This window comes from Phoca vitulina, unplaced genomic scaffold (assembly GCF_004348235.1).
Source record: "Phoca vitulina isolate PV1807 unplaced genomic scaffold, GSC_HSeal_1.0 scaffold55, whole genome shotgun sequence".
Taxonomy (NCBI): domain Eukaryota; kingdom Metazoa; phylum Chordata; class Mammalia; order Carnivora; family Phocidae; genus Phoca; species Phoca vitulina.
The window spans coordinates 9,887,523-9,915,145 of NW_022589758.1; the positions used below are offsets into that span (position 1 = coordinate 9,887,523).

At 39.6% G+C, this 27,623-nt stretch overlaps 1 protein-coding gene across 4 annotated transcripts in view; it reads left to right on the forward strand.

The window, feature by feature from the left end:
- Positions 1–7,156: 7,156 nt before the first annotated feature.
- The window catches only part of ZFX (zinc finger protein X-linked), a 54,390-nt gene continuing 33,923 nt past the window's right edge, over positions 7,157–27,623 (forward strand). For 2 of the 4 annotated variants that reach the window (XM_032389555.1, XM_032389559.1), the window contains exon 1: positions 7,412–7,796. The gene's annotated coding sequence lies outside the window, so the exon portion shown is untranslated. Of the gene's footprint in view, positions 7,238–7,411; positions 7,797–8,128; positions 8,170–27,623 lie in introns of those variants that run through there. The other 2 variants (XM_032389557.1, XM_032389558.1) reach the window with 2 other exon arrangements.

Consider the following 27,623-nt stretch of genomic DNA (forward strand, 5'->3'; position numbering starts at 1 on the left):
CATAGGTAAATCTCCAATTATCCATAGTTATTTTCTAGCGTTTAGTCAAGAGAAAGAACATTAAAGTTTACAGTGGAAAATCACCAATTCTTTTTGGTGAAAAACTAATCACCATTTCTTTCAGCCCCCACATTAATAATTTTCCTGTGTATGTGTTAATTTTAATCAATCTTACTAATATTTACATTAAATACATATTTTAAGTGTAAAAAAAAATTAGAATTTCTAGGAAATGAGAGCCAGCAATCTGCATCTTTTGCAAGATATTCCCTTGCAAATTTGAAAACCATTGCTGTTTTCTTTTTTTTTTTTAAAGATTTATTTATTTATTTGAGAGAGCAAGAATGAGAGAGAGTACATGAGAGGGGGGAGGGTCAGAGGGAGAAGCAGGCTCCTCGCTGAGCAGGGAGCCCGATGCGGGACTCGATCCCGGGACTCCAGGATCATGACCTGAGCCGAAGGCAGTTGCTTAACCAACTGAGCCACCCAGGCGCCCCATTGCTGTTTTCTTAATCATAAGTGGTCTAGTTTTATTTATTTCATTTTTTAATTATGCTAATTCTTTTGAAAATAAGTGCTGTTATATGGTCCACAGAAAAGTGAGAAGGGAGGCAATTGAATATCTGTAATGCTTGCCCCACTCCAAAGATTCTGTGAAATGTGAAGGTGATTTTTTCTTTGTATGTTTATTTTTGTTTGTTTTTTAAACTTGCTATGGAAAATTTCAAATATATACACAATGAGAATAATGCATCAAACCCCAATGTACCCAGAGTCAACATTTGTCCTTTCATGGCCAATTATGGTTCATTTATATCCCCTACCCACTTCACCCTCAACCCCTGTACGTCCCTCAACCTCCCTTATTATTTTGAAGGCCATCTCTGATAGCATATCATTCTCTTTATTGAAGTATAGTTGACATACAGTATTACATTAGTTTTAGATGTACAACGTAGTGATTCAACAATTCTATACATTACGAAATGCTCACCACAGTAAGTGTAGTCACCACCTGTCACCTTACCATGTTATTACAGTATTATTGACTATATCCCCTGTGTTATATTTTTCATCTCTGTGACTTATTTATTTTATAACTGGAAGTTTTACTTCTTAATCCCCTTCACTTATTATGCCCATGCTCCTGCCCACTTCCTCTCTGACAACTACCAGTTTGTTCTCTGTTATTTAGGAGTCTCTTTATGTTTTTTGTTTGTTTGTTCATTTGTTTTGTTTTTTAGATTCCACCTATAAGTGAAATCATGTGGTATTTATTTTTCTCTGACTTATTTCACTTAACACAATACCCTCTAGGTCCCATCCATGTTGCTACAATGGTAAGATCGCATTCTTTTTTATGGCTGAGTAATAGTCCATTATATATATATATCCTACATCCTACATCTATATATAGATGATATATATATCCTGAATTTTCTTTATACTTTGATTTCAATAGACACTTAGGTTGCTTCCCTATCTTGACTGTTATAAATAATGTTGCAGGAGCTCCTGGCTGGCTCAGTCAGTGGAGCATGTGACTCTTGATCTTGGGGTCAGGAGTTTGAGTCCCATATTGGGTGTAGAGCTTACTTTAAATAAATAAGTAAAATGTTTAAAAAATTAAATAAATAAATAATGCTGCAATAAATATAGAGGTGCATGTATCTTTTCAAATTAGTGTTTTTTTTCCTTTAGGTAAATACCCAGAAGTGGTATTACTGGATCATATGGCATTTCTATTTTTAATTTTTTGAGAAACCTCCATAACTGTCACAGTGGTTGCACTAATTCACATTCCCACCAACAGGGCACAAAAGGGTTCCCTTTTCTCCACGTACTTGCCAACATTTGTTGTTTTTTGTCTTTTTGATACTAGCCATGCTGAATAGATATAAGGTATCTCATTGTGGTTTTGATTTGCATTTCCCTGATGATTAGTGATTTGGAGCATCTTTTCATGTGGTTGTTGGCTATCTATATGTCTTCTTTGGGAAAATGTCTGTTCAGGTCCTCTGTCCATTTTTAGTCGGATCGTTTGTTTTTTTGGTGTTGAGTTATATAAGTTCTTTATATATTTTGGATATTAACCCTTTATCAGATATGTCATTTGCAAATATCTTCTTCCATTCATTTTGATGCCTTTTTGTTTTGTTGAAGGTTTCCTTTGCTGTGAAAAATCTTTTTATTTTGTTGTAGTCCCAATAGTTTATTTTTTATTTTGTTTCCCTTGCCTTAGAAGATATATTTACAAATATGTTGCTAAGGCTGATGTTGAAGAGATTATTGCCTATATATTCTTTTAAGAGTTTTATTGTTTTAGGTCTTACATTTAGGTCTTTGGTCCATTTTGAGTTTATTTTTGTGTATGGCATAAAAAAGTGGTCCAGTTTCATTCTTTCCCATGTAGCTGTCCAGTTTTCCCAACACCATTTATTGAAAAGATTGTCTTTTCCCCATTTTATATGCTTGCCTCCTTTGTCTTAGATTGATTGACCATATAAGCCCGGGTTTATTTCTGGGCTCTCTAACCTGTTGCATTGATCTATGTGTCTTTTTTTGGTGCCAGTACCATACTGTTTTGATTACTATAGCTTTGTAGTACAGTTTGAAATCTGGGATTATGATACCTCCAGCTTTGTTCTTCTTTCTCAGAATTGGTTTGGCTACTCAGGATCTTTTGTGGTTCCATACAAATTTTAGGATTATTTGTTCTAGTTCTGTGAAAAATGCTATTGGTATTTTGATAGAGAGTGCATTGAATCTGTAGATTGCTTTGGGTAGTATCAACATTTTAACAATATTAATTCTTCCAATCCGTAAGTACAATATATCTTTCCATTTGTGTCATCTTCAGTTTCTTTTATCAGTGTTTTATAGTTTTCAGAGTATAGGTCTTTCATCAGTAGCATATCATTTTATCTGTAAATATTTTGATAATGTATCTCTAAAAGATAAAGACTCTTTTTAAGATATAATCAAATCATCATTACACCTAAACCAAATTAACAATAAATTGTTTATATCAGTATATATCCAGTTCATGTTGACAACAATCCAATGTTCACATTTCTCTATCTCATTTTTTTACACTTGTTTGTTTGAATCAAGATCGAAATAAAGTTCATACAGTGCATTTGATTAATAATATCTTTTAAGTCTTTTCTTATCTATTGATTTCCCCTCAAATTTTATGCTATAGTTTATTTGTTGAAGAAAGCAGGTCCTATAGTGTTTACCACCATCTGAGTTTTGTTGATTGCATCCCCGTGATTTCATTGATATGTTTCTCTGTTCCCTGTGTTTCCTGTAAATTGGCAGTTAGAGCTAAAGAGTTGATCAGGTTCAGGTTTGATTTTTTTTTAAAGATTTTATTTATTTATTAGACAGAGAGAGACAAAGAGAGAGCACAAGCAGGGGGAGAAGCAGGCTCCTGGCTGAGCAAGGAGCCCGACACGGTACTTGATCCCAGGACCCTGGGATCATGACCTGAGCTGAAGGCAGATGCTTAACCGACTGAGCCACCCAGGCGTCCCAAGGTTTAATTTTTTTAGTTGATGACTCTGTGTACTTTTGTCATGAGGTATATGTGTAGTTGTCGCTCTGGTTAGCAGCCATTGCTGATCATTGCTTAGATCCATTAATTCACCTGGGGTTGCAAAATGGTTCTATTCTAATTCCATCAAGTCTTATTCATGTGTTTGTAGAATTATTAAAAGAAAATTCCCTTCATCAGCTATTTGTTTAGTCTGAGGAACAGTTCATAAAGGATCAGTGCTTCACCTTTCCCTTTACTGGTTTTCAGAACAATGAGTTGGTTCTCTACCATTCTGCAAAGGTGATCATTTTTTAAAATTCAAAATATAATACACATGCTATAAAATTCACTCTTTTAAATTGTACAATTCACTAGTCTCTGGTATATTCACAAAGGTGTGCAATCAATCATTTTTAAAAGTCTCATTATAAACTCACAAACATACTTGATGTGTTTCATTCCACAGCAGTTATTCTTTCGACATTCAAATTTTTTCATCTTTAGCCAACTAGAGCCTTTAAACTGGTCCCTGAGACCTTTTGACACAACCCCTAGTAAGCTTTGACATTTTCTTTTCTTGCTTTCTGTTATGAGGCGATATTCCTGGTTTGCTATGTACTTTTCTGCTCCAGCCCAGGAATCAGTCATTTCTTCCAGAAACCCTGGTTCCTTTAGTGGAAAATTGTATATAGAGGCCCCAGGCTGGGCACCAACAGGTCATTGTTTCTAGGCCTCACATATCGATTTTCACCTTTTTAGTGGAGCTAATTTGTTTGCTGTGTTCTGTGATTTATAATCCATGAGAATTTGGCTATTGGTGACTTTCAGGAACTAAACAATGTCTTATTCAACTAATGACTTGTGTGAAAAAATAGTTTGAAAATCACCTAATTGTCAGTCACTGTTTATTTTAAAATTATTTCCCTTGGGGAGGGTGTGTGGCTTAAAGGCTCAGATTAAAAATTCTTACTTGACATTAATTATAGCCAGCTGACTTCCAACATGATGCAACTTGCTCATGTTAAGATAAGTATAACTTAAGTATCAAGTATCAGATAAATGGTTCATTTTTATAGGGCATGCTTAGTTCAATAAAACTAGGGCCTTTCTAGGGGAAAGTGAATATTTTTCAACCTTTGGGATATAAAATAATGAATTACCACAACTTTATTCAAGAAGGTCTCTATTTTCTAAGGCAGTAATTTACTGTTTCCCATTTGGATTTCCATCAGTCAGTGATGTGGAGTGAAAATAAACAGCTTCTTTTCTTCTTGTTCTTTTCTTTTTTTTTTTTTTTAACAGCTTCTTTTCTGACTAATCTTTCTCTGCAAAAGTGATTGAAAGGCCTTGTATTATTTCTGGCTCAAGGACCTATAAACATGTCAGGGATTTTAGTTAAGTTATTAAAACACTGTCAAAACCTTGAGTAGATGCTTTTAATATCTGATATACATTAACAGCTCTGAAGGAACAAATACATTTTAGCACATAACCAAAAGCCATTTGACTGTATTGAAACCATCTATTTTGTATTCACAGCATATGCCTTTGAAATATTCTGCTCTCCATGTACCTAAATAAAATTTCCTTTTATTGTGTGCTTATTTAAGCGAGAAAATGAAAGCACTTAAGAATGTTTTTATTCTGCCACACACAGCCTCCTTATTTGCAGTTCCCCAAGGGCAAGCACCACATCTTTTTACTCTGTGCCCAGAATTCTATAGGTCCCAAATACCAAAACATTGAACACAAGTATCAATGCAAGATGGGCTGTCCTTCAAGTGTGAGGTGTCAGGTCCTTAATCACTCACTGCTTGGTTACAAATGCTTTCACTGATCTTAGGTGTCCTCCAGGTCCTACTGTGAATATTTTCATAAACTATGTTTTGTATATTATTATAACATTGAACAATTTCTGATCTCTGCTTATACTTTCTTTGTTCCTTTATCATGAGTATTTTATATTGAGTGTACTTCTAGTGAAATGATTTTTATCATACACTGTTGTTTATGGCCTTCCATAAATGGATTTAAAGTACAAATTACTTTCCCTTTTTTGACAACTTATAGTTGAGCTCATCTGTACAATCATCTATAGAATATTTGTTGTACTGCAATAAAGTTTTATCTAATATAATGACTAGAACTAGGGCATTGTTTCCTAACAAAGTTAATAGTCTCTTATGTATGAAACGTAATGGCAAAGGGCTCTTGAAAAGTCTGAAGACCTAAACTACTTCTGGACTTTTAAATTGAGGAAACATCTTTTTCATTTATGATCCTTGATACTCTTTTCTGAAGTGCATTATACTGGTGTACTTAGAAGTATTTGATGGTAATTATGGAAGAACTAACAAGAATGCTGACATTAGGTTTTTGTATTCATGCTGCTTATAGCTACATGGTGATGAGGCCCCATTCTTGACATACCATAGCATTAAATGGAGGCCCTTGGAAAGTACTTAAAACACTGGTTATCATTTTTTTGAAATTATATTAGTGTGCACACACAAGCTATTTCCCATATTTTACTTGAACAAATACTAGTTTTATTTACCTTTCTGTGAATAGTCTGTATCACAACCTAATGCAATTTTCTAGAAATGTTGAAGACATGTTGTCATTCATCATTTTTGAAAGGAAATTTAATCTCTTGCAAAAACACCAAAGGTAAAGCCTGGAGAGGAAAATTACCATCCAGTATGTCCTCAGAGATTTGTTATTATACCTTTGTTTTTCCTTCTTGAAAGCATTTTATAACTGTAAAACGTCTGAGGGAATGGACAACTTGCATTCTGGGAGTTTTAAAAAGTTATGACAGGACCCTAAATACATGGCCTCTGTATTTGAAGAGACTTCTCACCGGTATGCTATTTGCTTTATAACCTTTGTGTTCTTTACTGTTTAAAAATCTCTTTAACATTTAGTGAATTGAAGAAATAAAACATGTCAGGTTCTGGATTAATGTAAGGATTACAATGCGTAACGTTTAACTAGTAAGTTGTAAACATAGTTTGGGTCCCAAGTTCAGTATGGAAAGAGCATAAAAATTTAATGGAAACGCAAATACGCATTTTTGGAGTTGATAAATGCTTGTTTATCAAATACATATTTTTCTTTTTCTCCTAAGTGTTTTTAAACTTTAAAAGGCTTGTTTAAGTAGTTTGTAAAAAACATCCATACTCAATTCTGCTACCTCTCTATATTAAAGACTGTGAAAAACTCATTACTTATGAAACAATTACGCAAGACTTAAAATTTCATAGGCTCCCAAACTCTGAAATACAGATATATAGAAAATATACATTAAAAATTCCGGTTCATTGCAATGTGCGAAACCAGTCTGAAAAGGTAACCCTTTTTCTCATCTTTGTATCCTGCAAACTAATAAAATCAGTTAGGTCCTCTGACTGAATGCTTGTTAAAAAAAAAAAATAAACAGTTTGGTAGTAGCTGTAAGATAACCCTTCTCCCCCTCCTCGTGCCCACACACCCATTTAGACTGGCAAGCCTATTTTCATTTTATTTCAAAGATTTTTTTTTTTTTTTTTAAGCCAAGGCAGGGGACGCCGGGGACTGCTAAATTTATCTTCTCCAGCCACAGGGATGAAGAAAACACATTTACTGCGGGCGGGGGTCTGAGGGCCTGCAAACAACTCGAGCAGGCGCCTCGGCCGAGACAGGCGCGGAGAGGCGGTAGGTCTCCGGGGAGGGCCCGGGGGGTGGCCGAGGCCCACGGGAGATGGTGGGGGGCGGCCAGGCCGGGTCGGGTGCGGGCCGCCCGCCTCTCCACGGGGTCGAAGGACCGCGGCCCCGCGCGGGCTTTACGGCCGAGGCGGCGGCAGCGGCGCGTGTGTAGCGGCGGCGGCGGCGGGCGGGAGCGCGGAGGAGGTGGAAAGAAGGGGGGCGCTGTCACGGAGACTCCGGCCGCCGGAGACCCCGCCGCAGCGAGGCCACTGGGCTCCCCGGTCGCGGAGCGTGAGCGGCGCCGACCCGGGGCGCCAAGGGGACACACCGGGCGGAGGAGGGGGCCTATCTACCCTTCCGCATTTTCCTGGGTCTCTCTCCCGGGCGGTGACGTGACGTGCTGACGGCGGGCCCGTGCCGGGGAGCTGGGCCGCTTTTTGTCAGCTCCGAGCTCGGCCCCTCCTCCCTCCCTCCGCCCGCCCCACCAGCCGGAGCCCGGCCCAGTGCTCCAGAGAAAGGCCGGCCTGCAGCACCCGCCACCGTCGCCGACCGCCCGCACGTCCGTCCGGTGAGTTCCGGGCGCCGCCGCGGCCGTGGGGCCTAGCGCGCGCGCAGCGGCCTGGTCCCGGCCTGGTCGGCGGCCCGCGAGGCGCCCTTCCGCGCTAGGCCGGGCGGTGCGGCGCGTGGTGCCGAGCAGGCCCCGAGGAGGCCGCAGTTAGGCCCGGGGAGGAGCCCGGCTGCCCCGAGCGGCGGCGGAGGCGCGCTCCGTGAACGGGCGGGGGTTGGGGGAGGGTCGCCCGGTGGCCCGGGAGGCGGCGGAGGGGCGTCGGGTCGGCGCCGCGGCCTGCCCGGGGCACCGCGCGGGGGCGAGGCCTGGCAAGGAGGCGAAGGCTGCAGGCGTGAGGTGAAGGCCGCAGGCCGGCCGGGCCGATTTTCGCTATGTAAATATCGGCGAGGGGGGGAGGGACGGGGGACAAGATGGCGGCGGCTCGGCGCCTGCTGCAGGGGACGATTAAGGGGGTTGTCGGGAGGGGGAGCCGCCATCTTGAAGGCGGTGTCTGAGGAGAAAATTCCGCTACAGCCCGTGAGGGGGGGTCGGAGAGCGGGCGGCGGCGGCGGCGGCGGCGGCGGCGGCTCCGGTGACGGGCCCCCGAGGCCCGGCACGGCAGCGTGTGCGCGCGGAGGGGGCGTGCTCGCTCCCCGCAGCGGCCATTGCCCTTGCCGCCATGATGGGCGCTCAGGCTCTAGGCGCTCGGCGGCAGCGCCACCTTGCTGCCCTCCCTCCCGCAGCCCCGTGACTGGCTGCTGCTTCCGCTGCATTTTAACTGAGCTGCCGCAGGCGGCCATCTCGTCTCTCAGCGTCCCTGGCCCCGCGCCTTTCTCCCGCTCCTGTAGCAACACGGGGGCTGTCGGGACGGGTGGCAGCCCAGACATCTGGGCTCACTACGGCAAATGGAACCCCACGACATTTTATTTTTACTCAACGTCGTACGTGGCTATTATGGTGCCCTAGATGCGGTTTTCCAACACTCATTGCTTTCTCTAGTACCTGAATAAAGAAATAAAAATAAAATTCGATAGGAAAGAAGTTCTCATCACTCTTTTATCCAACAGGGGGCAAAGTGTAATTTGCACAGCACGAAAACGAATACATTTTTAAAGGAGTCTTTTCAACTCATTTATTTGAAAACAACTTTCTTGAAAAGGTCCATTTAAGCTATTCGTGATCTGTTGGTATTAACTTATTTTTGAGGAGTAAGAAGGGTAGAAAGTTTTTTATTTTCTTAGTGCTGCAGTATTTATTCATCTGCTTGCCATGTTTTTTAGTTTATTTGATTTGAAAAATTCTTAGGTAGCATTCTGTCCCTTAAAGGACTTTTGTTTGCATACTGCACAACTCCCCAGTAAACTTGGAACCCAGTGTTACCGATGCGCTGGGCTGGCTGATAAGAAAGATTAGAAAGGTTCTTGTAATGCATACGGTGGCTGCAAGAAGTTCGCTGTTCAGAGGCGGAGGAGACGTGGTGAATTGCACTCAAGTGCTGCGGAAAAGGTACAAGCAATTACTGGGGTTTCAGAGGAAGGCAGAGTTTCTATTTGGAGCATGAGGAAAAGATTTCTGAAGTAGGTGACATTTTGAGGTTACTTAAGGATGGGTAGGACTTTGTTAAGCAGAGGTGGGGCCTGGGGAAAGGGCATTTCAAGGGTGAAGCTTCTTCACAAAATAGTATTTGGAAAAAAACAAAACTAAAAACAAAGCAGCAAGTATTTGTAGTTTGGCAGGAGTCGATGGTGAAGGTGGGAGGGTGGTGGGAATCCTGGCTAGAAAAGGTGGAAGAACTTGCTTGCCAGGTGGAGGGGCTTATATGATCGGGCTGCCCGGGGAAGCCCTCACGTAGAAGGATGACGATACACCTGAGCTGGGCTTCATATTTACTTAGCAATTCCATTGGACTAGGAAAGGTTTCAGAGTTGAGAAATAATGAGAGTAGCAAGTGGATCAATGTTTTCACTACCTGAATGATTATCAAAACTGTTCAGAAGTTAAGCCAGTTTTGCTGCTACTTCAATGATCCGTTTGTACTAGAGAGCTGCTCTTTTCTCTCCTAACTTCACTCCAAATAACGTGTAGTTCTGAGTTATAATTTCTGTAGTAAACAAAGAGGGAGAGGTTTCTAACTTTTCATTTATTGTGGTTGAAAATTGCAGCACTAGTGCTCTGGGTTACTTACGAAAATGAGCAATGAACCTGTAAGTATTCTCATGGTGATTTTTTAAGAAGTCAGTTTGAAAAGTTAGAAGAAAGATTACTCAAAAGGCAGCAGCCTTCAGATGGCCTTTTGCAATCCCTGTTCTTCCCCCCGTGAGAGTAACTACCCTTTTGTTAAGGCTGTTTGCTAAGCCAAACCTTCTCATGTTTTGATTAATATTTGACTGTCCTAGATGGACGTGTGGGGAATGTGTTTCCTCGAATTTTATGATCTAAATCTATAGGTAGCGTAAGTATTGACTAGAAAGTTGTTTCAGTTTTTCCATTTTCCTGGACCGCAAGAGGTCAGAGCACTGATGCTCCGGGAGAGGACGGAAGGGAACTGAAGATTCTCATGTTTAACATAAGGAAGGGGCCATGGTTTAGGAAAGCTGGAGAAACACTGCATTGTAGGAGGCTGACTACAAGCAGGTTGCTAAGCAAGTGGGCTGCGGTTGTTGAGGTGGTAAGGATAAACATAAACTTAGAAGAACCAGTTGCTTTCTATCTTGACAGCTGGGAAAGACCTAGGAGAGCTGTAAAAAAGAGAACTGTCTAGCTGCACACGCAGTACAGCAGGAGTAGGTGGTTAAGATTGAGACTCAAGTTGTATAGTTAAGAAGACAGATCATGTGTAGTTTAGAAGGATTTCTGTCGGAAACCATTAAGTATAAAATGTTTTTGCCTGAAAGGGTAGACCTTGATGATCTGGGAAACTGACTGGTGTAACACCTTATTACCCAACCATTTTGGATAAGTGAGGTGTTAGTTCTTAATTTATGTGTATATTTCAGATAGGTTCAAGTTTCCTTTTTTAAAAAACATGCTCACAGTGCATTAAAAAAATTTTTTTTTTCCACATTGCTCTTTGTAAATGCTTCCTCTCTAACCCCATCCAGACTCGTAATTATCATTGATGACCTTGCTTGTGTTGTGTTTGTGTACACTGGTGATTCCAGACTATTTTTCTACTCTCAGACTCTTCCATCCGTCCTTGAAACCCCTCAGCCTCACAGAGATTACCTAATCTCTTACTTAAACCAGAAAGATAGACAACAATCTGATCTAAGCATTTGAGTTTCCTTCCTTTCCACTGCATACTCTGTCTCTACCTAGGCTTTCCTCCCGTTCTTTTCGCTGCAGGAAGAATTGACCTCCTTCAGGCCCACAACTGCTCTGCCTGTCTGCTCCACCCGTCCGGGATGGGGCTCTTTCAGTGATTCTGCTGCTTGCATCATTGCCCTCTCTGTGCCTTTCCCTCTCGTTAGAAACATTCCTAGGTTTGCTTATCTTAGAAAAACCTCACTTGTCTTCTCGTTCCCTTCACCAGTACTTTTATTTCTTTTCATTGCACTTATTCCTGAATCCACTATTTCCGAAATTGGGAAACTTTCACATGTCATTGGGTGTATCAAATAAAAGTGTTCTTTGTTTCAGAAACTTTCTGTGCTTTTTCTGTCTTCTGTGATGGTATTTCCCTCAAGGTCAATCCTCTGTCCTTTTTCTTGAATCTTCTCCCTTGGTTTTAATGTCCCTTTACCATGCCTACCCTCTTTTCTAATTTCTCATCTAGCATTTCCAGTTGCCTACTGACCATCTCTACCCAGGTGTGTTACTATCTCAACATTTGGCTGAAACCAAATTTATCTGGTATATTGTAGATGTCCAGTACTATTTATAGTCTTTTTTCTTATTTGTTTTTTAACCCAGAGTCCCTCAAACAAGTCTTGCTGTCTCACTTTCTTTTTCTTATTGGCACTATTGTTTTTCCAGGCTCATTCTTCTTTGTCTCATATCAGTGTGGGCAACTTTAATTTGGTATTTAACCTATTAAATTTTAACTGTGTGCTTATATTTTTGTCATCTTTTCTGAACCTGAATGTAGAGGCAGGTTCTCCTTTATTATCCTCGAGCAGTACCTGGCATATGGTCATTATCTCTAAAAACAATGATCTCAGTTATTGGTTATAGAAAACTTTTTGTAGGTGATTAGTTTTCAGGTAGTAAGGCATCTAATCTGTGTGTCCTTTGACCAAGGAATATACATATTAAGGCACACTACATGAGCTAGGTAACCCCTGCCCCCACTGCTTAACTTTTTGGGGTTAATATGGCCAATCTATTCTTATTCCTGTCGAATTATTTTTCCAAACAACTTTTTAAATAAAAACCCAGGTATCTTGGGGCGCCTGGGTGGCATAATCAATTAAGTGTCCGACTCTTGGTTTTGGCTTGGGATCAGTCCCTGCATTGGGCTCCACACTCAGTGTGGAGTCTGCTGAGATACTCTCTCCCTCTCCCTCTGGCCCTCCCGCTAGGATGTGCTCTCTCTCTAAAATAAAAAATCTTTTTAAAAAGTATTTTTATTTATTTATTTGAGAGAGAAGGGGAGCACGAGTAGGGAGAAGGGCAGAGGGAAAGGGAGAAGCTTAGCAGGGAGCCTAATATGGGGCTGATCCCAGGACCCCCGGATCATGACCTGAGCCAAAGGCAGATGCTCAACCTACTAAGCCATCCAGGTGCCCCTAAATAAATAAATCTTAAAAAAAAAAAAAAAATCCAGGGGCGCCTGGGTGGCTCAGTCGTTAAGCGTCTGCCTTCGGCTCAGGTCATGATCTCAGGTCCTGGGATCAAGCCCCGCATTGGGCTCCCTGCTCAGTGGGAAGCCTGCTTCTCCCTCTCCCACTCCCCCTGCTTGTGTTCCCTCTCTCGCTGTGGTCCTCTCTGTCAAATAAATAAATCTTAAAAAAAAAAAAAATCCAGGTATCTCATAACTATATTTTGTTCAGAGGAGGCACACTTTAAGGAAAAATCAGTGAGAAGTAAGTGTAGGATTTTTTAAAATATATTTAAGATTTTTAAATTGTGAAGTATTTCAGAACTCCTGAAAAGCAAGCATCACCAAGATTTAACAGAACTTAATAGTTTATTACATATTTGCTTCATAACTTTTTTTTGTTTGTTTAAAGAAAATCTCACAGATCCATTTAAAGAGTGCCCCCCCCAATCCCATTCCTGTCTTTTCTTTGCAAGAAGTAACAATTGTCCTCATATGTATGTACCAAAACCATTATCAGGTATTGGTTTTTGTGTTTTAACTTTACATAAATGGTATCATACTGTGTGTGTCGTCTCATTTTTTTTTTTTTTTTTCACTTAACATTGTGTTTTTGAGGTTTATCCATTTTGTGTGTGGGTCTAGTTCAGGAGTTCTCAGAGTGTGCTCTAGGAATTCCCAGGGATCCATAAGATTCTTCTGGCCACATTCTTGTGTGCACTGCATGAGTGCTGTACAGAGGCTGCGTGATACATGATGTCATAATAGGTTGAACACAGAAGCACTTATGGGAATCCAGCTGTTCTCTATTAAGCCTATCTTTAAAGAGATTTGCAGAAATGTAAAATAATACTATTCTTTTCACTTATTTTTTGTTTTGAAAAATAGTTATTTAAAAATAAGTGTTTATGTACAGTTGGCTTGTTTTTAACGAATTAATAAATATTTTTAAATGTCTCAGATTTTATTTCTATTATAAATATCTGAAGATAGAACCCACATAAAGAAAAATTCTTTGGGGTCCTCAATTTATAAGAATGTAAGGGGATCCTGAGACGAAGAAGTTTGAAAAGTACTGATCTAATTCATTATACTTGTATTTCAATGTATAAATATACTGTGGTTTATTTATCTATTCTTATGGAGCAGCCATTATGTTGTTTGTAGTTTTATGCAGTTTCAAACAATGCTGCTGTGAACATCCTTACACAGGGTTCTTCTCTCTTGAGATTATAAATGTAGAATTGCTACATTCAGGAGTGTGCATTTGTCAACTTTACTGGGAATTGCGGCATCATCAAATTTTGTTCCATTTGACACTCCCACTAGCTGCGTATCAGCCTCTATTTCTGGAGACTACTGCCAAAAGATTAGCCTTTGCAATTTTTTCCAATCTGTTGTGTATAAATTGTATCTCATTGCTGTTTTCTCTTTGCATTTCTTAGATTACTGTTGAGGTTGAGCTTTTTTCCCACGTATTTATTGACCATTTGAGTTTTCTGTGATTTGCTTATTTTATCTTTGGGTCCATTTTTCTTTTGGGTTGTTTCCTTTTTCTCATTGATTGGTGGATATTCTTTTTATATTCTGAATACTAATGATTTATAATTATAAATACTGAAAATACCATTTCCTAGTCTGTGGCTTATCTTTTAGCTTGTTTGTGTAGGACTTCTTAATGTGAAGGTAGCCAGTTTTCTCAATTTTTTTTTCATTGATGACTTATGTTTTTTTGTATCTGCAAGAAGTTCTTCCCTTACCCCAAGGTCATACTGATACCGTACTTTTTCATATTTAGGTCATTAATTCATCTGGAATTTTTTTTCTATTGTGTGATGTAGGGATCTAACTTTATTTTTTTAATATGGATTCATTGAGTAATTCAGCCTTTCTCCCCACTGATTTATAGTGAAACTCCTGAGGTTTATTGTATTCTCATATATACACATCTGTTTCTAGTTTCTTCTGCTTTCATTGGTCTGTTTAACTCTCTATATCTGTATCACTCTGATTTAATAATGATAGCTTTATAACTAAAAATTTTTTTTTTTTGCTTTATAATATGTTGTTTTTCTTCAAAACTTTTAAAGCTATTTTCTTTCTTTTTATTTTTGGGTCAGTTTGTCAATGTCTATGAAAAATTTGGATTTTTATTATATTTGTGTCAAATTTATAGAATAAATATATAGACACGTATAGATAGTATACATACTAAGTAGTGGAGCTGGGATTTCAATCTGAGCATGCTCTGCTGCTTTTCATAAAGCTCTTGCACAACTTTTGTTAGATTTTTTTGCTAGATACTATGCAGTTTTTGTTGTGAATAGGATTTTGTTATTAGTTATTATTTTTATTTAGTTATTGCTAATGTATAGGGAATACTACGACCTTAGGTGTATTCATCATGTAACCTTGCTGATTTTTGCTCTTACTATATTTCATAGATTCTGAGATGCACTTTTCTCCCCTATATTTTAGAATTTATAAAATCAAAATAGGTTTTCGGTAGGCCACCTTATAATCACTGTCGTTCAGGCAGCAGTTATGATATAGTTCTCATTGCATACACATGCACACACTTGGTCAGCACTCTTCATTTTGTCATCACTTAAATGAGCATGTGCATTGTTGTGTTGTTATTTCATGCCAAACACTACAGCTGAAGGCAGAAATTGTGAAGTGGATGTCTGACTGGAAAGAAAATCCCACAGATGATAATGGAGCATTTTAAGAAATGCTGCATCACCAACACTCCTGTTGGCAGAGGACAATATTGTAAGAAAGATTGGATAGCTTTGAGTAGAAAAGCAATCCGTGGTAGGACCCTGAATGTGAAGTTTTAGGAAAATCATACCAATTTCTTTTTGCTTTTATTTTTCTTTCTATATATGTGCAAGATATGATAAAATATAAGTCTAAAAGAATGGTCTCAATCTAAAATGAAAATTCTAGATAAAAAAGTGTGACATCAGTTTAATTGGCAGTGTTTTTTCTTAGTTGTATGTAAAACAAGGGTGCATCTTATAGTTGGTAGTATCTTTAGATTGAATGAAACGTGCAAGTGATAGTTTATAATTCTTTTGCGTTTTCTAAGTAGCTGAGTGTGAATAATGAAGGTTTTATTTCTTCTTTTCCATTAGATTTTGCCTCCTGTTTCTTTTTTATTTTTTTTGGATCTGCATTGACTAATGCATTTAGCACAGTGTTGAATGGAAGCGTTGGTATCAGGCATCCTTCTCTAGATACTTTAATGGAGTGCTTCTAATATTTTAACATTAAATATCATGCTGTAGTGGGTTTTTTTTTTTGAGGGGATAGATGTTATTAGTTTATTTTCTACTTATCATTTTAGAGTTTTCGTCTTGAACAGTTGATTTTTTTTTTTTTTAGTGCTTTTGCTGCATCTGTTGGTGTGATGAATTGCATTGATAGATTTTTTTTTTTTTTTAATGTAGGCTCCATGCCCATTGTGAAGCCCAACATGGGGCTTGAATTCATGACCCTGAGATCAAGACCTGAGCTGAGATCGAGAGTCAGACCCTTAACCAACTAAGCTACCCAGGCATCCCTAGATTTTCTATTTTAAACTGTCTTTGGATGCCCTGGATATATGCATCCCTTTGTTATTGCCAAATACTTTTCCTTTTTGGTGTAGTCTTTGTTTTGTTTCGATAATAAGCTTATGCTAACTTCATAGGATGAGTTATATTTTAAACAAGTTGTATTTAATAGAGATGCTCTGTTTCCTGAAGGTCAGGTAGAATTCATCTGTGAAACTGGTATTTTTTGTGATTTGGTTTTTGATACAGTAATAGTTTCATGAGAAGTCTTTTTGGCTTTTGGGTTTTTTTTTTTGTTATTTATACAAAAGGAACAATATTTTAGAAAAATATAAATTTTCAGATATACTGGTATAAAATATAGGCTTTGATAATGACTTTAAAATATTAATTTCATTAGTTTCTTTTTTTTCTGACCAGTACTACCAGTAACTTGCCTATATTATTAAGGCTTTCCAAATAGTTCTTTTATTGATCCTTTCTGTTCCTACTGATATGATTAATATTTCTTTCCTTCTACTTTATTTGCATTTATTCTGATATTTAAAAAATTTTAGTTGAAGGTTTAGCTCATAAATTTTTTTTTAAAAGATTTTATTTATTTATTTGACAGAGAGAGACACAGCGAGAGAGGGAACACAAGCAGGGGGGGTGGGTGGGAGAGGGAGAAGCAGGCTTCCCGCGGAGCAGGGAGCCCGATGCGGGGCTCGATCCCAGGACCCTGGGATCATGACCTGAGTTGAAGGCAGTCGCTTAACGACTGAGCCACCCAGGCGCCCCTAGCTCATTAATATTTAATTTCTGCTCTTAATATGCCTTTAAAACTATAATTTTTCTCTGAACTGTAACTAGATGCTATGATTTTGACATGAATTCATTTTTATTATTTAGTTCTTTTTTTTTCTTTTAAGATTTTATTTATTTATTTGAGGGTGAGAGAGAGAGAGCACAAGCAGGGGGAGCTGCAGGCAGAGGGAGAAGCAGGCTCCCCGCTAAGCAGGGAGCCCGATGTAGGGCTCGATCCCAGGACTCTGGGATCATGACCTGAGCCAAAGGCAGATGCTTAACTGACCGAGCCACCCAGGCACCCCTATTTAGTTCTAAATATATTGTGATTTTCATAATTTTCCTATTGCCCATTGAGTTACTTAGAACTTTGTTTTTAAATCTGTGGGATTTTTTTCCTGTTGTTTCTGGGACATTTATTTCTAATATTGTTGCATTATAGTTGGTTAGCATTGATTGATATGCAAAAATTAATTATATTTCTCTATACTAACAATAAACAATTTGAAAGTCAAATTTAAAAGCCAGTACCTATTACTCAACCATAAAAAAAGAATGACATCTTGCCACTTGCAACAACATGGATGGAGCTAGAGAGTATTAAGCTAAGCGAAATAAGTCAGAGACAAATACCATATGATTTCACTCATATGTATAATTTAAGAAACAAAACAAAGGAGCAGAGGAGGAAAAAGAGAGAGAGGCAAACCAAGAAACAGAGTCTTAACTATAGAGAATAAACTGATGGTTACCAGAGTGGAGGTGGATGAGGGGACGGACTAAACAGGTGATGGGGATCAAGGAGTGCACTTGTTGTGATGAGCACCGGGTATCGTATGGAAGTGTTGAATCACTGTATTGTGTACCTGGAACTAATATTGCACTTTGTGTTAACTGGAAATTAAATAAAAACATACTAAGACCTTTAGTAAAAGCTTTACTGAGAAGTGGTGGGGAGAGATACAACATCCATGGATCAGAAGTATCAGTATTACAGACAGGTCAGTTGTGATATGTAGAGATTCGATGCAATGCCAAACAAAACCCCAACAGGACTTTTTTTTTTTTTTTTTTTGATAGACCAGTTCTCAAATTTATAGGGAAATGCAAAGGGCCTGGAATAGCAAAGGCGATCTTGGAAAAGAAGTTGGAAGACTTACACTACTATATATCAAAGCTTATTATAAAGTTATAGTGATTAAAACAGTGGGCACAAAGCCAGATTGATCAGTGGAATAGAACAGTCTGAAAGAAGACCTACATATATAAGATCAGCTGATTTACAACAAAAGTGTATTGGGATTTCAATTGAATGTAGAGGTTAATTAAGGGAGAGTTGATACTATTCAACATATTGAAGAACAAGACTTTTTTTTTGTTTTTATTTAAATTCCATTTAGTTAACATACAGTGTAATATTAGTTTCACGTGTACAATACAGTGATTCAGCACTTCCATACAACTTATTTAACCCATCCCCCCACCCACCTCCCCTCTGGTAACCGTCAGTTTTTTCTCTATAGGTAAGAGTCTGTTTCTTGGGGCACCTGGGTGGCTGAGTCGGTTGGGCGTCCGACTCTTGGTTTTGGTTCAGGTCATGATCTTAGGGTTGTGAGATTGAGAACCTGTGTCAGGCTCTACACTCAGCAGGGAGTCTGCTTGGGATTCTCTCTCTCCCTCTCCCTCTGTGTCGCACCCCCCCCCCCCGCACTCATGCTCGCTTGCACTCTCTCTCAAAATACATACATACATACACACATCTTTTTTTTTTTTAAAGATTTTATTTATTTATTTGACAGAGAGAGAGAGGGAACACAAGCAGGGGGAGTGGGAGAGGGAGAAGCAGGCTTCCCGCTGAGCAGGGAGCCCGATGCGGGGCTCGATCCCAGGACCCTGGGATCTTGACCTGAGCCGAAGGCAGCCGCTTAACCGACTGAGCCACTCAGGCGCCCCTTTTTTTTTTTTTTTAAGTCTGTTTTGCTGTGCAGGAACTTTTTATTTTGATCATGTCCCAACAGTTTGTTTTTGCTTTTGTTTCCCTTGCCTCGGGAGACATACCTAGAAAGAAGTTGCTTTTGCCTATGTCAAAGAAGTTAACTGCCTGTGTTTTCTTCTAGGATTTTAATGGTTTCGTGTCTCACATTTAGGTCTTTCATCCATTTTGAATTTATTTTTGTGTGTGGTGTAAGAAAGCGGTCCAGTTTCATTCTTTTGCATGTAACTGTCCAGTTTTCCCAACACCATTTGTTGGAGAGACTATCTTTTTCCTGTTGCATATTCTTTCCTGCTTTGTCAAAGATTAATTGACAGTATAGTTGTGGGTTTGAAGAGCAAGATTGATTTATCTATATATTTGTGTTTTTTAATCACACTTAGAGTTTTCAAGTATTTTTATCAATGGGATTTAAAAAAGCTTTTGTCTTCAAGTCTATTAATTTTATACCAGCACACTTTATAAAACTTAAACTGATGGTAGTTTTTCAGTTGATTTCTTTGGATTTCATAGTTAGATCATACATAAATAAGTATAATTTCTTTTAAATAATAATTGTATTTTACATTTTATTATCTTACCTAATTGCATTGGCTATAAATTCTCATGTAATCTTAATAATAGTGTTAATGGGTGTCCTTGTTTTTTTTTTTGCGAGTTGGGGGGGAGGGACAGAGGGAGAGGGAGATAATCTTAAGCAGGCTCCACGCCCAGTGCAGAGCTATGTGCTGGGCTTAGACTCATGACCCTGAGATCATGACCTGAGCCAAAATTAAGAGTTGGTTGCTTAACCGACTGACCCACCCAGGCCCCCCCGGGGTGTCCTTGTCTTAATTGACTTTAGAAGGAATATTTCTAGTGTTTTACCTTAATTTAATCTATGTCTTTTTTTATAAGTTGATATATCATTCTCCTATCCAAAAACATGTTGTAACATGCACTAGTTTAAGATTTGCTTATACTCGTGTGTTTTTTATAATTTATAAAATTGTTATAGAATTCACCCTTTAAAAATATACAATTCAGTGGTTTTTAGTAAATTCAGCGTTGTGCAACCATCACCACTAATTTTCAGACATTTTATCACCCCCAAAAGAAACCCTGTGTCCATTAGCAATCATTGTCACCAACTCCCACCCCTCACAACCACTAATCTACTTTCTATCTGTACGTATTTGCCTATTCTTGACATTTAATACGTGGTCTTTCGTGTCTGGCTTCTTTCACTTAGCATATTCTTTCCGAGGATCATCCATGTTGTAGCATGTATTTGTATTTCATTCCTATTGTATTTTTTAAAAAAGACTTTGAGAGCAAGAGAGCACACGCACACAAGTGAGCACGAGCTGGGGGAGGTGCAGAGGGACAAGCTAACTCTGCTGTGCATGGAACCTGGAGCCTGAGGTGGGGCGCTGTGGGGCTCTCTTCCACGGCTCAATCCCAGGACCCTGAGATTATGACCTGAGCTGAAGTCAGATGCTTAACTGACTGAGCCATCCAGGCACTCCATTCCTATTGTATTTTTTTTTTAAGATATTTCATTTATTTATATGCCAGAGAGAGCACAAGCAGGGGGAGCAGTAGGCAGAGGGAGAAGCAGGCTACCTGCTGAGCAAGGAGCCCCATGCAGGACTCGATCCCAGGACCCTGGGATCATGACCTGAGCCAAAGGCAGACGCGTAACCCACTGAGCCACCCAGGCATCCCCCTGTTGTATTTTTTAACTGTTAAGAAAATACCTTTCTGGGGCACCTGGCTGGCTCAGTATGTACAGCATGTGACTTTTGATCTCGGGATTGTGAGTTTGAGCGCCATGTTGGGTGCAGAGATTACTTAAAAATAAAATCTTTAAAAAAATACCTTTATATTATAATGTAACTGAGTAGTTTTTTTTTTTAATTTTTTAAAGATTTTATTTATTCTGCAAGAGAGCAGGAGCAGGGGGAGGGGCAGAGGGAGAAGGAGAAGCAGACTGCCCGCTGAGCAGGGAGCCTGACGGGACGTGGGGACGGGAGGCCCGATCCCAGGACCCAGAGATCAGGACCCGAGCAGAAGGCAGACACCTGACTAACTGAGCCACCCAGGTGCCCCCTGGGTAGTTTGTTTTAAATAAAAAGTAGATGTTCCAGAGTATGGGAATGAAAAGGGGACAAAAAACGAGACATCCTAACTCACTGTTAAATTATATTCCTGCCCAAACCTGGAGAGAATACTACCAAAAACAGGGGCGCCTGGGTGGCTCAGTCATTAAGCGTCTGCCTTCGTCTCAGGTCATGATCCCAGCGTCCTGGGATCGAGCCCCACATCGGGCTCCCTGCTCCGCGGGAAGTCTGCTTCTCCCTCTCCCACTCCCCCTGCTTGTGTTCCCTCTCTCTGGCAAATAAATAACATCTTGAAAAAAAAAAAACTCTAGTGCTTGGTGTTGATAGCACATCAGTGCAACTAGGTTCAGAGGGTACTTTGGCAACTCTTAGTCTGAGCATGAATAAGGGCTTTGGAAAAATAAGGCATTAAGAAGACTTGTCATTTTAGGACCAAATTTTAATAGATTCTGAAAGTTCAGACTCTTAGACTTTAACCAAAACTGTGAAGTTATTGACTGGTTCAGAATGGTTTTATGGAAAAAACTAATCTGTAATAAAAACTTGGCATTGAAATTTTGAACAAGTGTACAGAAGTTCCAAGTAGGACAGGGCAAGGAAGGACGGGGCTCTGACATTTACAGCAGCAAGCATTTTTTCTTCCTCTTATTGTCACAGAGGGTGGGCAGGGTTGTTTGAAAACAAAATATACTGTTCTTCAGGAATGGAATTTGAAATAAAGCTATTAGATTAATAATGTTAATTATGTACATCTTTTTCCTTTTCTTCTTTTTAAGATTTTATTTATTTGAGAGAGAGAGAGCGCACTCGCACAAGAGCAGGGTGAGAGGCAGAGGGAGAGGGGGAGAGAGAATCCCAAGCAGACTCCGAGCTGAGCTTGGAGCCCGAGGCGGGGCTGGCTTGATGTCATGACCCTGAGATCATGACCTGAGCTGAAACCAAGAGTCAGATGCTTAACTGACTGAGCCACCTAGGCACCCCTCTTTCCTTAGTTTTTGAGTAATTGATCTGTCAAGTGTTGATAAGAGTTGTAGCTTGTCACTACTATTGATTTCTTTTTATTTCTCTCATAGTTTTTTTGTTTTTATATATTTCCATGTTTTATTTGACACAAGTTCATAATGATTTCAGATTCAAGATAGACTAGAGAACACACATATTTACTTTTTTTTTTCCTTTGAAAATCATATTGAGGAAGAAGTAGAGAAATCCAGAGAAACAAAAAAACCTGAGAGGTATGCCACTTGCAAACCAGAATATGACGAATTTCTGGTTGAATAAAGCAGTTGGGAATCAATTAATGGCAAAACCCTAGGGAGCTTAGTGAACCTGTAGCCTTATTCAAAAAGTCAGAAGGACCATCCAGAAATTTCATTCTGCATTCCTGATCTCAGAAGCAGGGATGTCCTAGGAGAAAGAGCAAGCTGTGGGCACAGCCAGTTAATTAAAGGCATGAAAAGCTAAGTCATTTACCTGTTGGTATAGATGTCTTCTCATGTGGTTTTCCTCCTGAGGTAATGCCAGAAATTCAGTGCTCTGATTTACAAATTGTCCATAGGAAATTCCAAAGTGGGTACTGTGGGGAGAAACGGGCAGTGCTTTAGGTAGCTTGTAGCCAACCTGAGGGCTATTGGACTTCCAGTAGCAGAAAGATGGGATGCTTGTCCATCATTGAAGGAAAGCCTGGCTGTTTACATGGTTCTTTTCTCTCCCTTGGCCTCATTCTTCTAGACTCTAGAGCTCTCAATGTGGTCATAATTTAGGTTTATTTTTAGGCAAACAGAGATTCTCGCTTGAGCTGAGGAAATACAATCCAGCTATCAGAATGTAACTTTGGTCTTGACCTTCATCTACAGATATTGACAACCTAGAAAAATCATGCTTTTGAGGAAAATCAGCAGTTCAAAAGAGGCACCAAATCTAACCGATTTAATAATGAGACAGCAGAGGAGACAGTTTAATTTAGAATACACAGTTAACTTCAAATCTTCAGAGATATTTGGGAAGATACTATATCTACCCAAAAAAGGAGAAAAGATTGCTGTGGAAAAGAAACTAAGTTTATTTTGATATTAAAATATGACCTTTTAGATAAAAATTCAGTAGATGAAGTGAAGATCAAATTAGCTAGCTTAGAAAAAAGAGTTTAGGGGTTTTGAGAATGTAGAAAGAAAATATGAAAGAAAATTTGAAGAAAAATTAAACATGGAGGGTAGATTTAGGAGTCCTTACATCATATAGTAGAAATTCTAATATGAATGAACAGAGAAAATGGAAGGAAATATAGAAACAACAGAAGAAAATTCCTTGAGTTCAAGAAGGGCTCAGGTCTTTTTTTTTTTCTTTTTAAGTGATCTCTCTGCCCAATATGGGGCTCAAACTCATGACCCTGAGATCAAGTCGCATGTTCTTAAGACTGAGCCAGCTCGACGCCCCCTAGAAGGGCTTAAGTCTTTTTTTTTTTTTTTAAAGATTTTATTTATTTATCAGAGAGCGCACAAGCAGAGGGCGTAGCAGCAGAGGGAGAAGCAGGCTCCCCACTGAGCAAGGAGCCTGATGCGGAACTTGATCCCAGGACCCTAGGATCGTGACCTGAGCCGAAGGCAGACGCTTAACCTACTGAGCCACCCAGGCCTCCCAGGGCTCAAGTCTTTTAATTGGAAAGGCCCCATTGGGTTCTGGATGTAAGACAACCAGAGTTTTTTAGAGAGGTAGCAGTGAAAATAAAGAGGAGTTGACGAATTTAAGAGTGGCTAGCTTAGAGGCAAATTTAATTTAAGGGCTGAATTGGTAAAAGAAGTGAAATATAATTCCATACTTGAAAATTAGGTATCTGAAGAAATAATGGCCAACATCGAACAACGTGGGGAAAAAATTGGAAAGAAATGTAGCTTAAGAGGGAAGATGTTAATTAGGATTTAAATGTAAATTTTCACCAGTTCCACTTTTGCTCAAAGAAAAATCTCAGTAGAGAATGTGACGTGATCTCGGGGTTGCAGGTTCGAGCCCTGTTTTGGGGGTAGAGTTTACTTAAGAAAAAGGAAAAATAATTCTCTTAGAGACAGATCTGCTTTTTGCCTTTCTTGCAGCTTGAGCAATTCCATTTACTGTGTATAGCACAATTTAATTCTCTGAGTTTGACTTAGGGAGAGGAACTAGGATTGAGTCATAAAATTAAAAAGCAGTGAGTTTTTGGGAGGCCAAAAGCAGAAAAGTAATTCTTGTATGCATAATAGCTGCAAAAGCAAAGTAAATATGTAAGTACCTTGTTAACTTGCTCAAGAAGGGGGATCATTACAGTGTCTAGGCATCAAGAGATCCAAGATGGAAATATTCGCTATCCCTAATTTAAGATAGATAAATGCCCTTGCTATACCTATTAACTTGGTATGGTATTTTTATTGCTTTATTTTAAAGAATGGAAGAAAGTTTTTGTGAATTTTTTGAGTTTCTCTCAACCCATTATTTCCCTTAAAACTGTATGTTTTTCTCTTGTGAATTCTTCCACACCATGTTTAGGATCATGATTTTTGCAACTGGGAAGGGACTATTTTACTAACCTTGAGGTGAGAGTGGGGTCCCAGAAGTATTTTTGAGGACATTTGGTAATCAGACAAAACGTTAGTATGTGTTCACCTAAATTGTTAGAGTATTGGTTCTCTGAACCATTCTGCTTATTTGTCTCCAGATTCAACTCTGGGCTTGGTTGCAGCAAAGGCAGGGGCAATTTCAGTTATGTTATTAGTGCACATTCCCCACTCTAAGTTTTTCGCAATCCTGAGAACTCTTCTAAGTAGCTTCTGTTCTAAGAACATTGGTTTCATTCTGATGTCAGAGAGAATTACTTCTAACCCCACAGGGGTTACAAAGTTGAAGGATAGTCATCTCCGCTTGGAAGTACAAAACATGTTTTTTCCGGATTAGAATTTTGTAATGACAAAATAGAATGAAAAATAATCAGTCAAAACTGTTTAATAATTACTGCTCACCTATGTCAAAAATAAGGTGAGTGGATACCAACCATTTGGGCCAGAATATCTGTTAGAAAATAAACGGATAGGATGTAAAATGATGGGAATAATGGCAAATAAGTCTGTTATGAGAGCTGGGGTTAACATTTTAGAGCAGCTTGCATATTGGGGAATTGCAAGCGGGAGTGCTGTGATCAAAGCGGTGCTTCACAGGATCAGTGTGCAGCAGATGCAGATTGCAGGAATGCCTGCTCAGGACTTGGCCCCAGCCCTCACATGTTAACAGGATTCCTTGTCATTTGTTGTGGGAGTGGCAGAAAGGCCAGTGGAGAGGCTATTTTCATCCCCTGGTGCTGGGTTGGGGGTGGGGGGAGGAGGGGATGGGGAAATAGGAAGCTGAGAGTAAGCGGTGACACTGGGAATAAAAAGAGAGGGACAGATTCCTGAGAAGTTGTGGAGAAGAAACGGAGAAGGTCTGACAACCTGACTGAATTTAAGCAGGAAGAAGGAAAAGGCCATAGTGGTCATGTCAGGAGAAAGCAGGGTTCTATCCTGATGAAAATATTCCACAGGCAGTCTGGTGGAAGTGTTAGGTGCTACCCTGAGTATGTGGATTTGGGGACTCATCTTTGTGTAAATGGTAGTTGAAACTGTGGAATAAAAAGCAGAAGAGAAGAGGGCTGAGTGTACCTTCTGGAGCAAGGCTGCAGTAAGGAGTTGGGGAGGCAGAGTAACCAGCAGTTGGGAAGGTGGGAAGAGAAATGAGGGAAGGAGAGAATTTTGGAATCCAGGGGAGTGATTATCTGTCAAACTCTAATAGAAAAGCCAAGGAGGATGAATACCCAGCAAAAGAGTTAGTGTGTAGGTTGAGAATTCTTAGAGCTGATGGGATTGGGTTTATGTAGGGAAACTGGAGAGGGGGCCTTAATACCTTAACGGATCCTTATTGCCCTCTTAATTGGCTTAATTTCAGGTACTGGTATGGCATTATGTTTAGAAGATTAATTTACTGGGCGCCTGGGTGGCTCAGTTGGTTAAGCAACTGCCTTCGGCTCAGTCATGATCCTGGAGTCCCAGGATCGAGTCCCGCATCGGGCTCCCTGCTCGGCAGGGAGTCTGCTTCTCCCTCTGACCCTCCTCCCTCTCATGCTCTCTGTCTCTCATTCTCTCTCAAATAAATAAATAAAATCTTTAAAAAAAAAAAAAAGATTAATTTACTATATCATTTTGTAATTACATTTTTAAAGTGGGGAGAAGAGAAAGCATTATGGTTAGAGGTGATTTTATTTTATTTATTTATTATTTATTTTTTAAGATTTTTATTTATTTGACAGAGAGAGACACAGTGAGAGAGGTAACAGAAGCAGGGGGAGTGGGAGAGGGAGAAGCAGGCTTCCCGCGGAGCAGGGAGCCTGACGTGGGGCTCGATTCCAGGACCCTGGGATCATGACCTGAGCCCAAGGCAGCCGCTTGACAACTGAGCCACCCAGGTGCCCCTATTTTTTATTTTTTAAAGATTTATTTGCGAGAGAGAACATGAGTGGGGGGAGGGGCAGAGGGAGAAGGAGAAGCAGACTCCCCGGTGAGCAGGGAGCCCCCACGAAGGGCTTGATCCCAGGACCCCGAGATCATGACCCAAACCGAAGGCAGACCTTTAACCGACTGAACCACCCAGGTGCCCCACCAGAGGTGATTTTAATGGGGAGAGAGCAGTTGACAACTTATTCAGAGCATGTATAGTTTCCATTTTTCATAGTTGAAAAATTTTTTGTTGTTCCTTTTAATTTGAAGCAGTTTGAATAAATAAAACATGTCCTTCCTTGAAAATGAATAGAATATGTCTCAGAGATGACATGTTGAAAATCCATTTATTACATTCATGTTATTTTGAGTTTTTCATGGATATTTAAGAACTATTTATATGTAAGTTTAACATCTGAAAATAAGATATGTATAAATAAATATTTATTGCAAACAAGTACAATCAGAGTAAAAGGATAAAAGTGCGGCAGAAATTCAGAGGAAGGAGAGATTATTTTCAGCTTTTTCTTTTTTGGTAGGGAAGGAGACTTGGGGAAAAGGTCTAAGCAGAGTTGATAAGGGAAAGGTGTTCCAGGTAGAAGAAACCCTGAGCTCAGTGTAGAGCTGGGGTCTTATTAGGGACATGGGACATTTTTGTTTGGCTGAAGTGTGTGCATGCAGTGGTGGGGGAAGGTGCTTGAAGGGAAGGTAGGGGAGAGAATGATGGAAAGATAGTTTGGGGCCAGAATTTAGATGGCAGGAGTGTGAACTTTATTTGGAAGCAGCAGGGAGCCGTTAAACATTTTTCAACTTTAGAAAAATGACACCATCTAGCTGATGCTTTAGAAAAATGACTCTTGGGGCACCTGGCTGGCTCAGTTGGAGCATGGGACTTTTAATCTGGGGGTTGTGAATTTGAGCCCCATGTTGGGTGTAGAGATTACTAAAATAATATACTTCAAAAAAATTGCACTTTCTGTTATTTGAAATTTTAGTAAGAAGCATTCAGTACTTATATCATCAGCAAAAAATGATAAATGTAAAAGAAAAATGCATCTGAATAGTACTATTTAGGCTGGATTAGAAAGTGAGAAAGTAGATAAGGAAACCAATGAGGGAGGTGGTTTATGCCGTATTTATAACATGAGTAAACCAC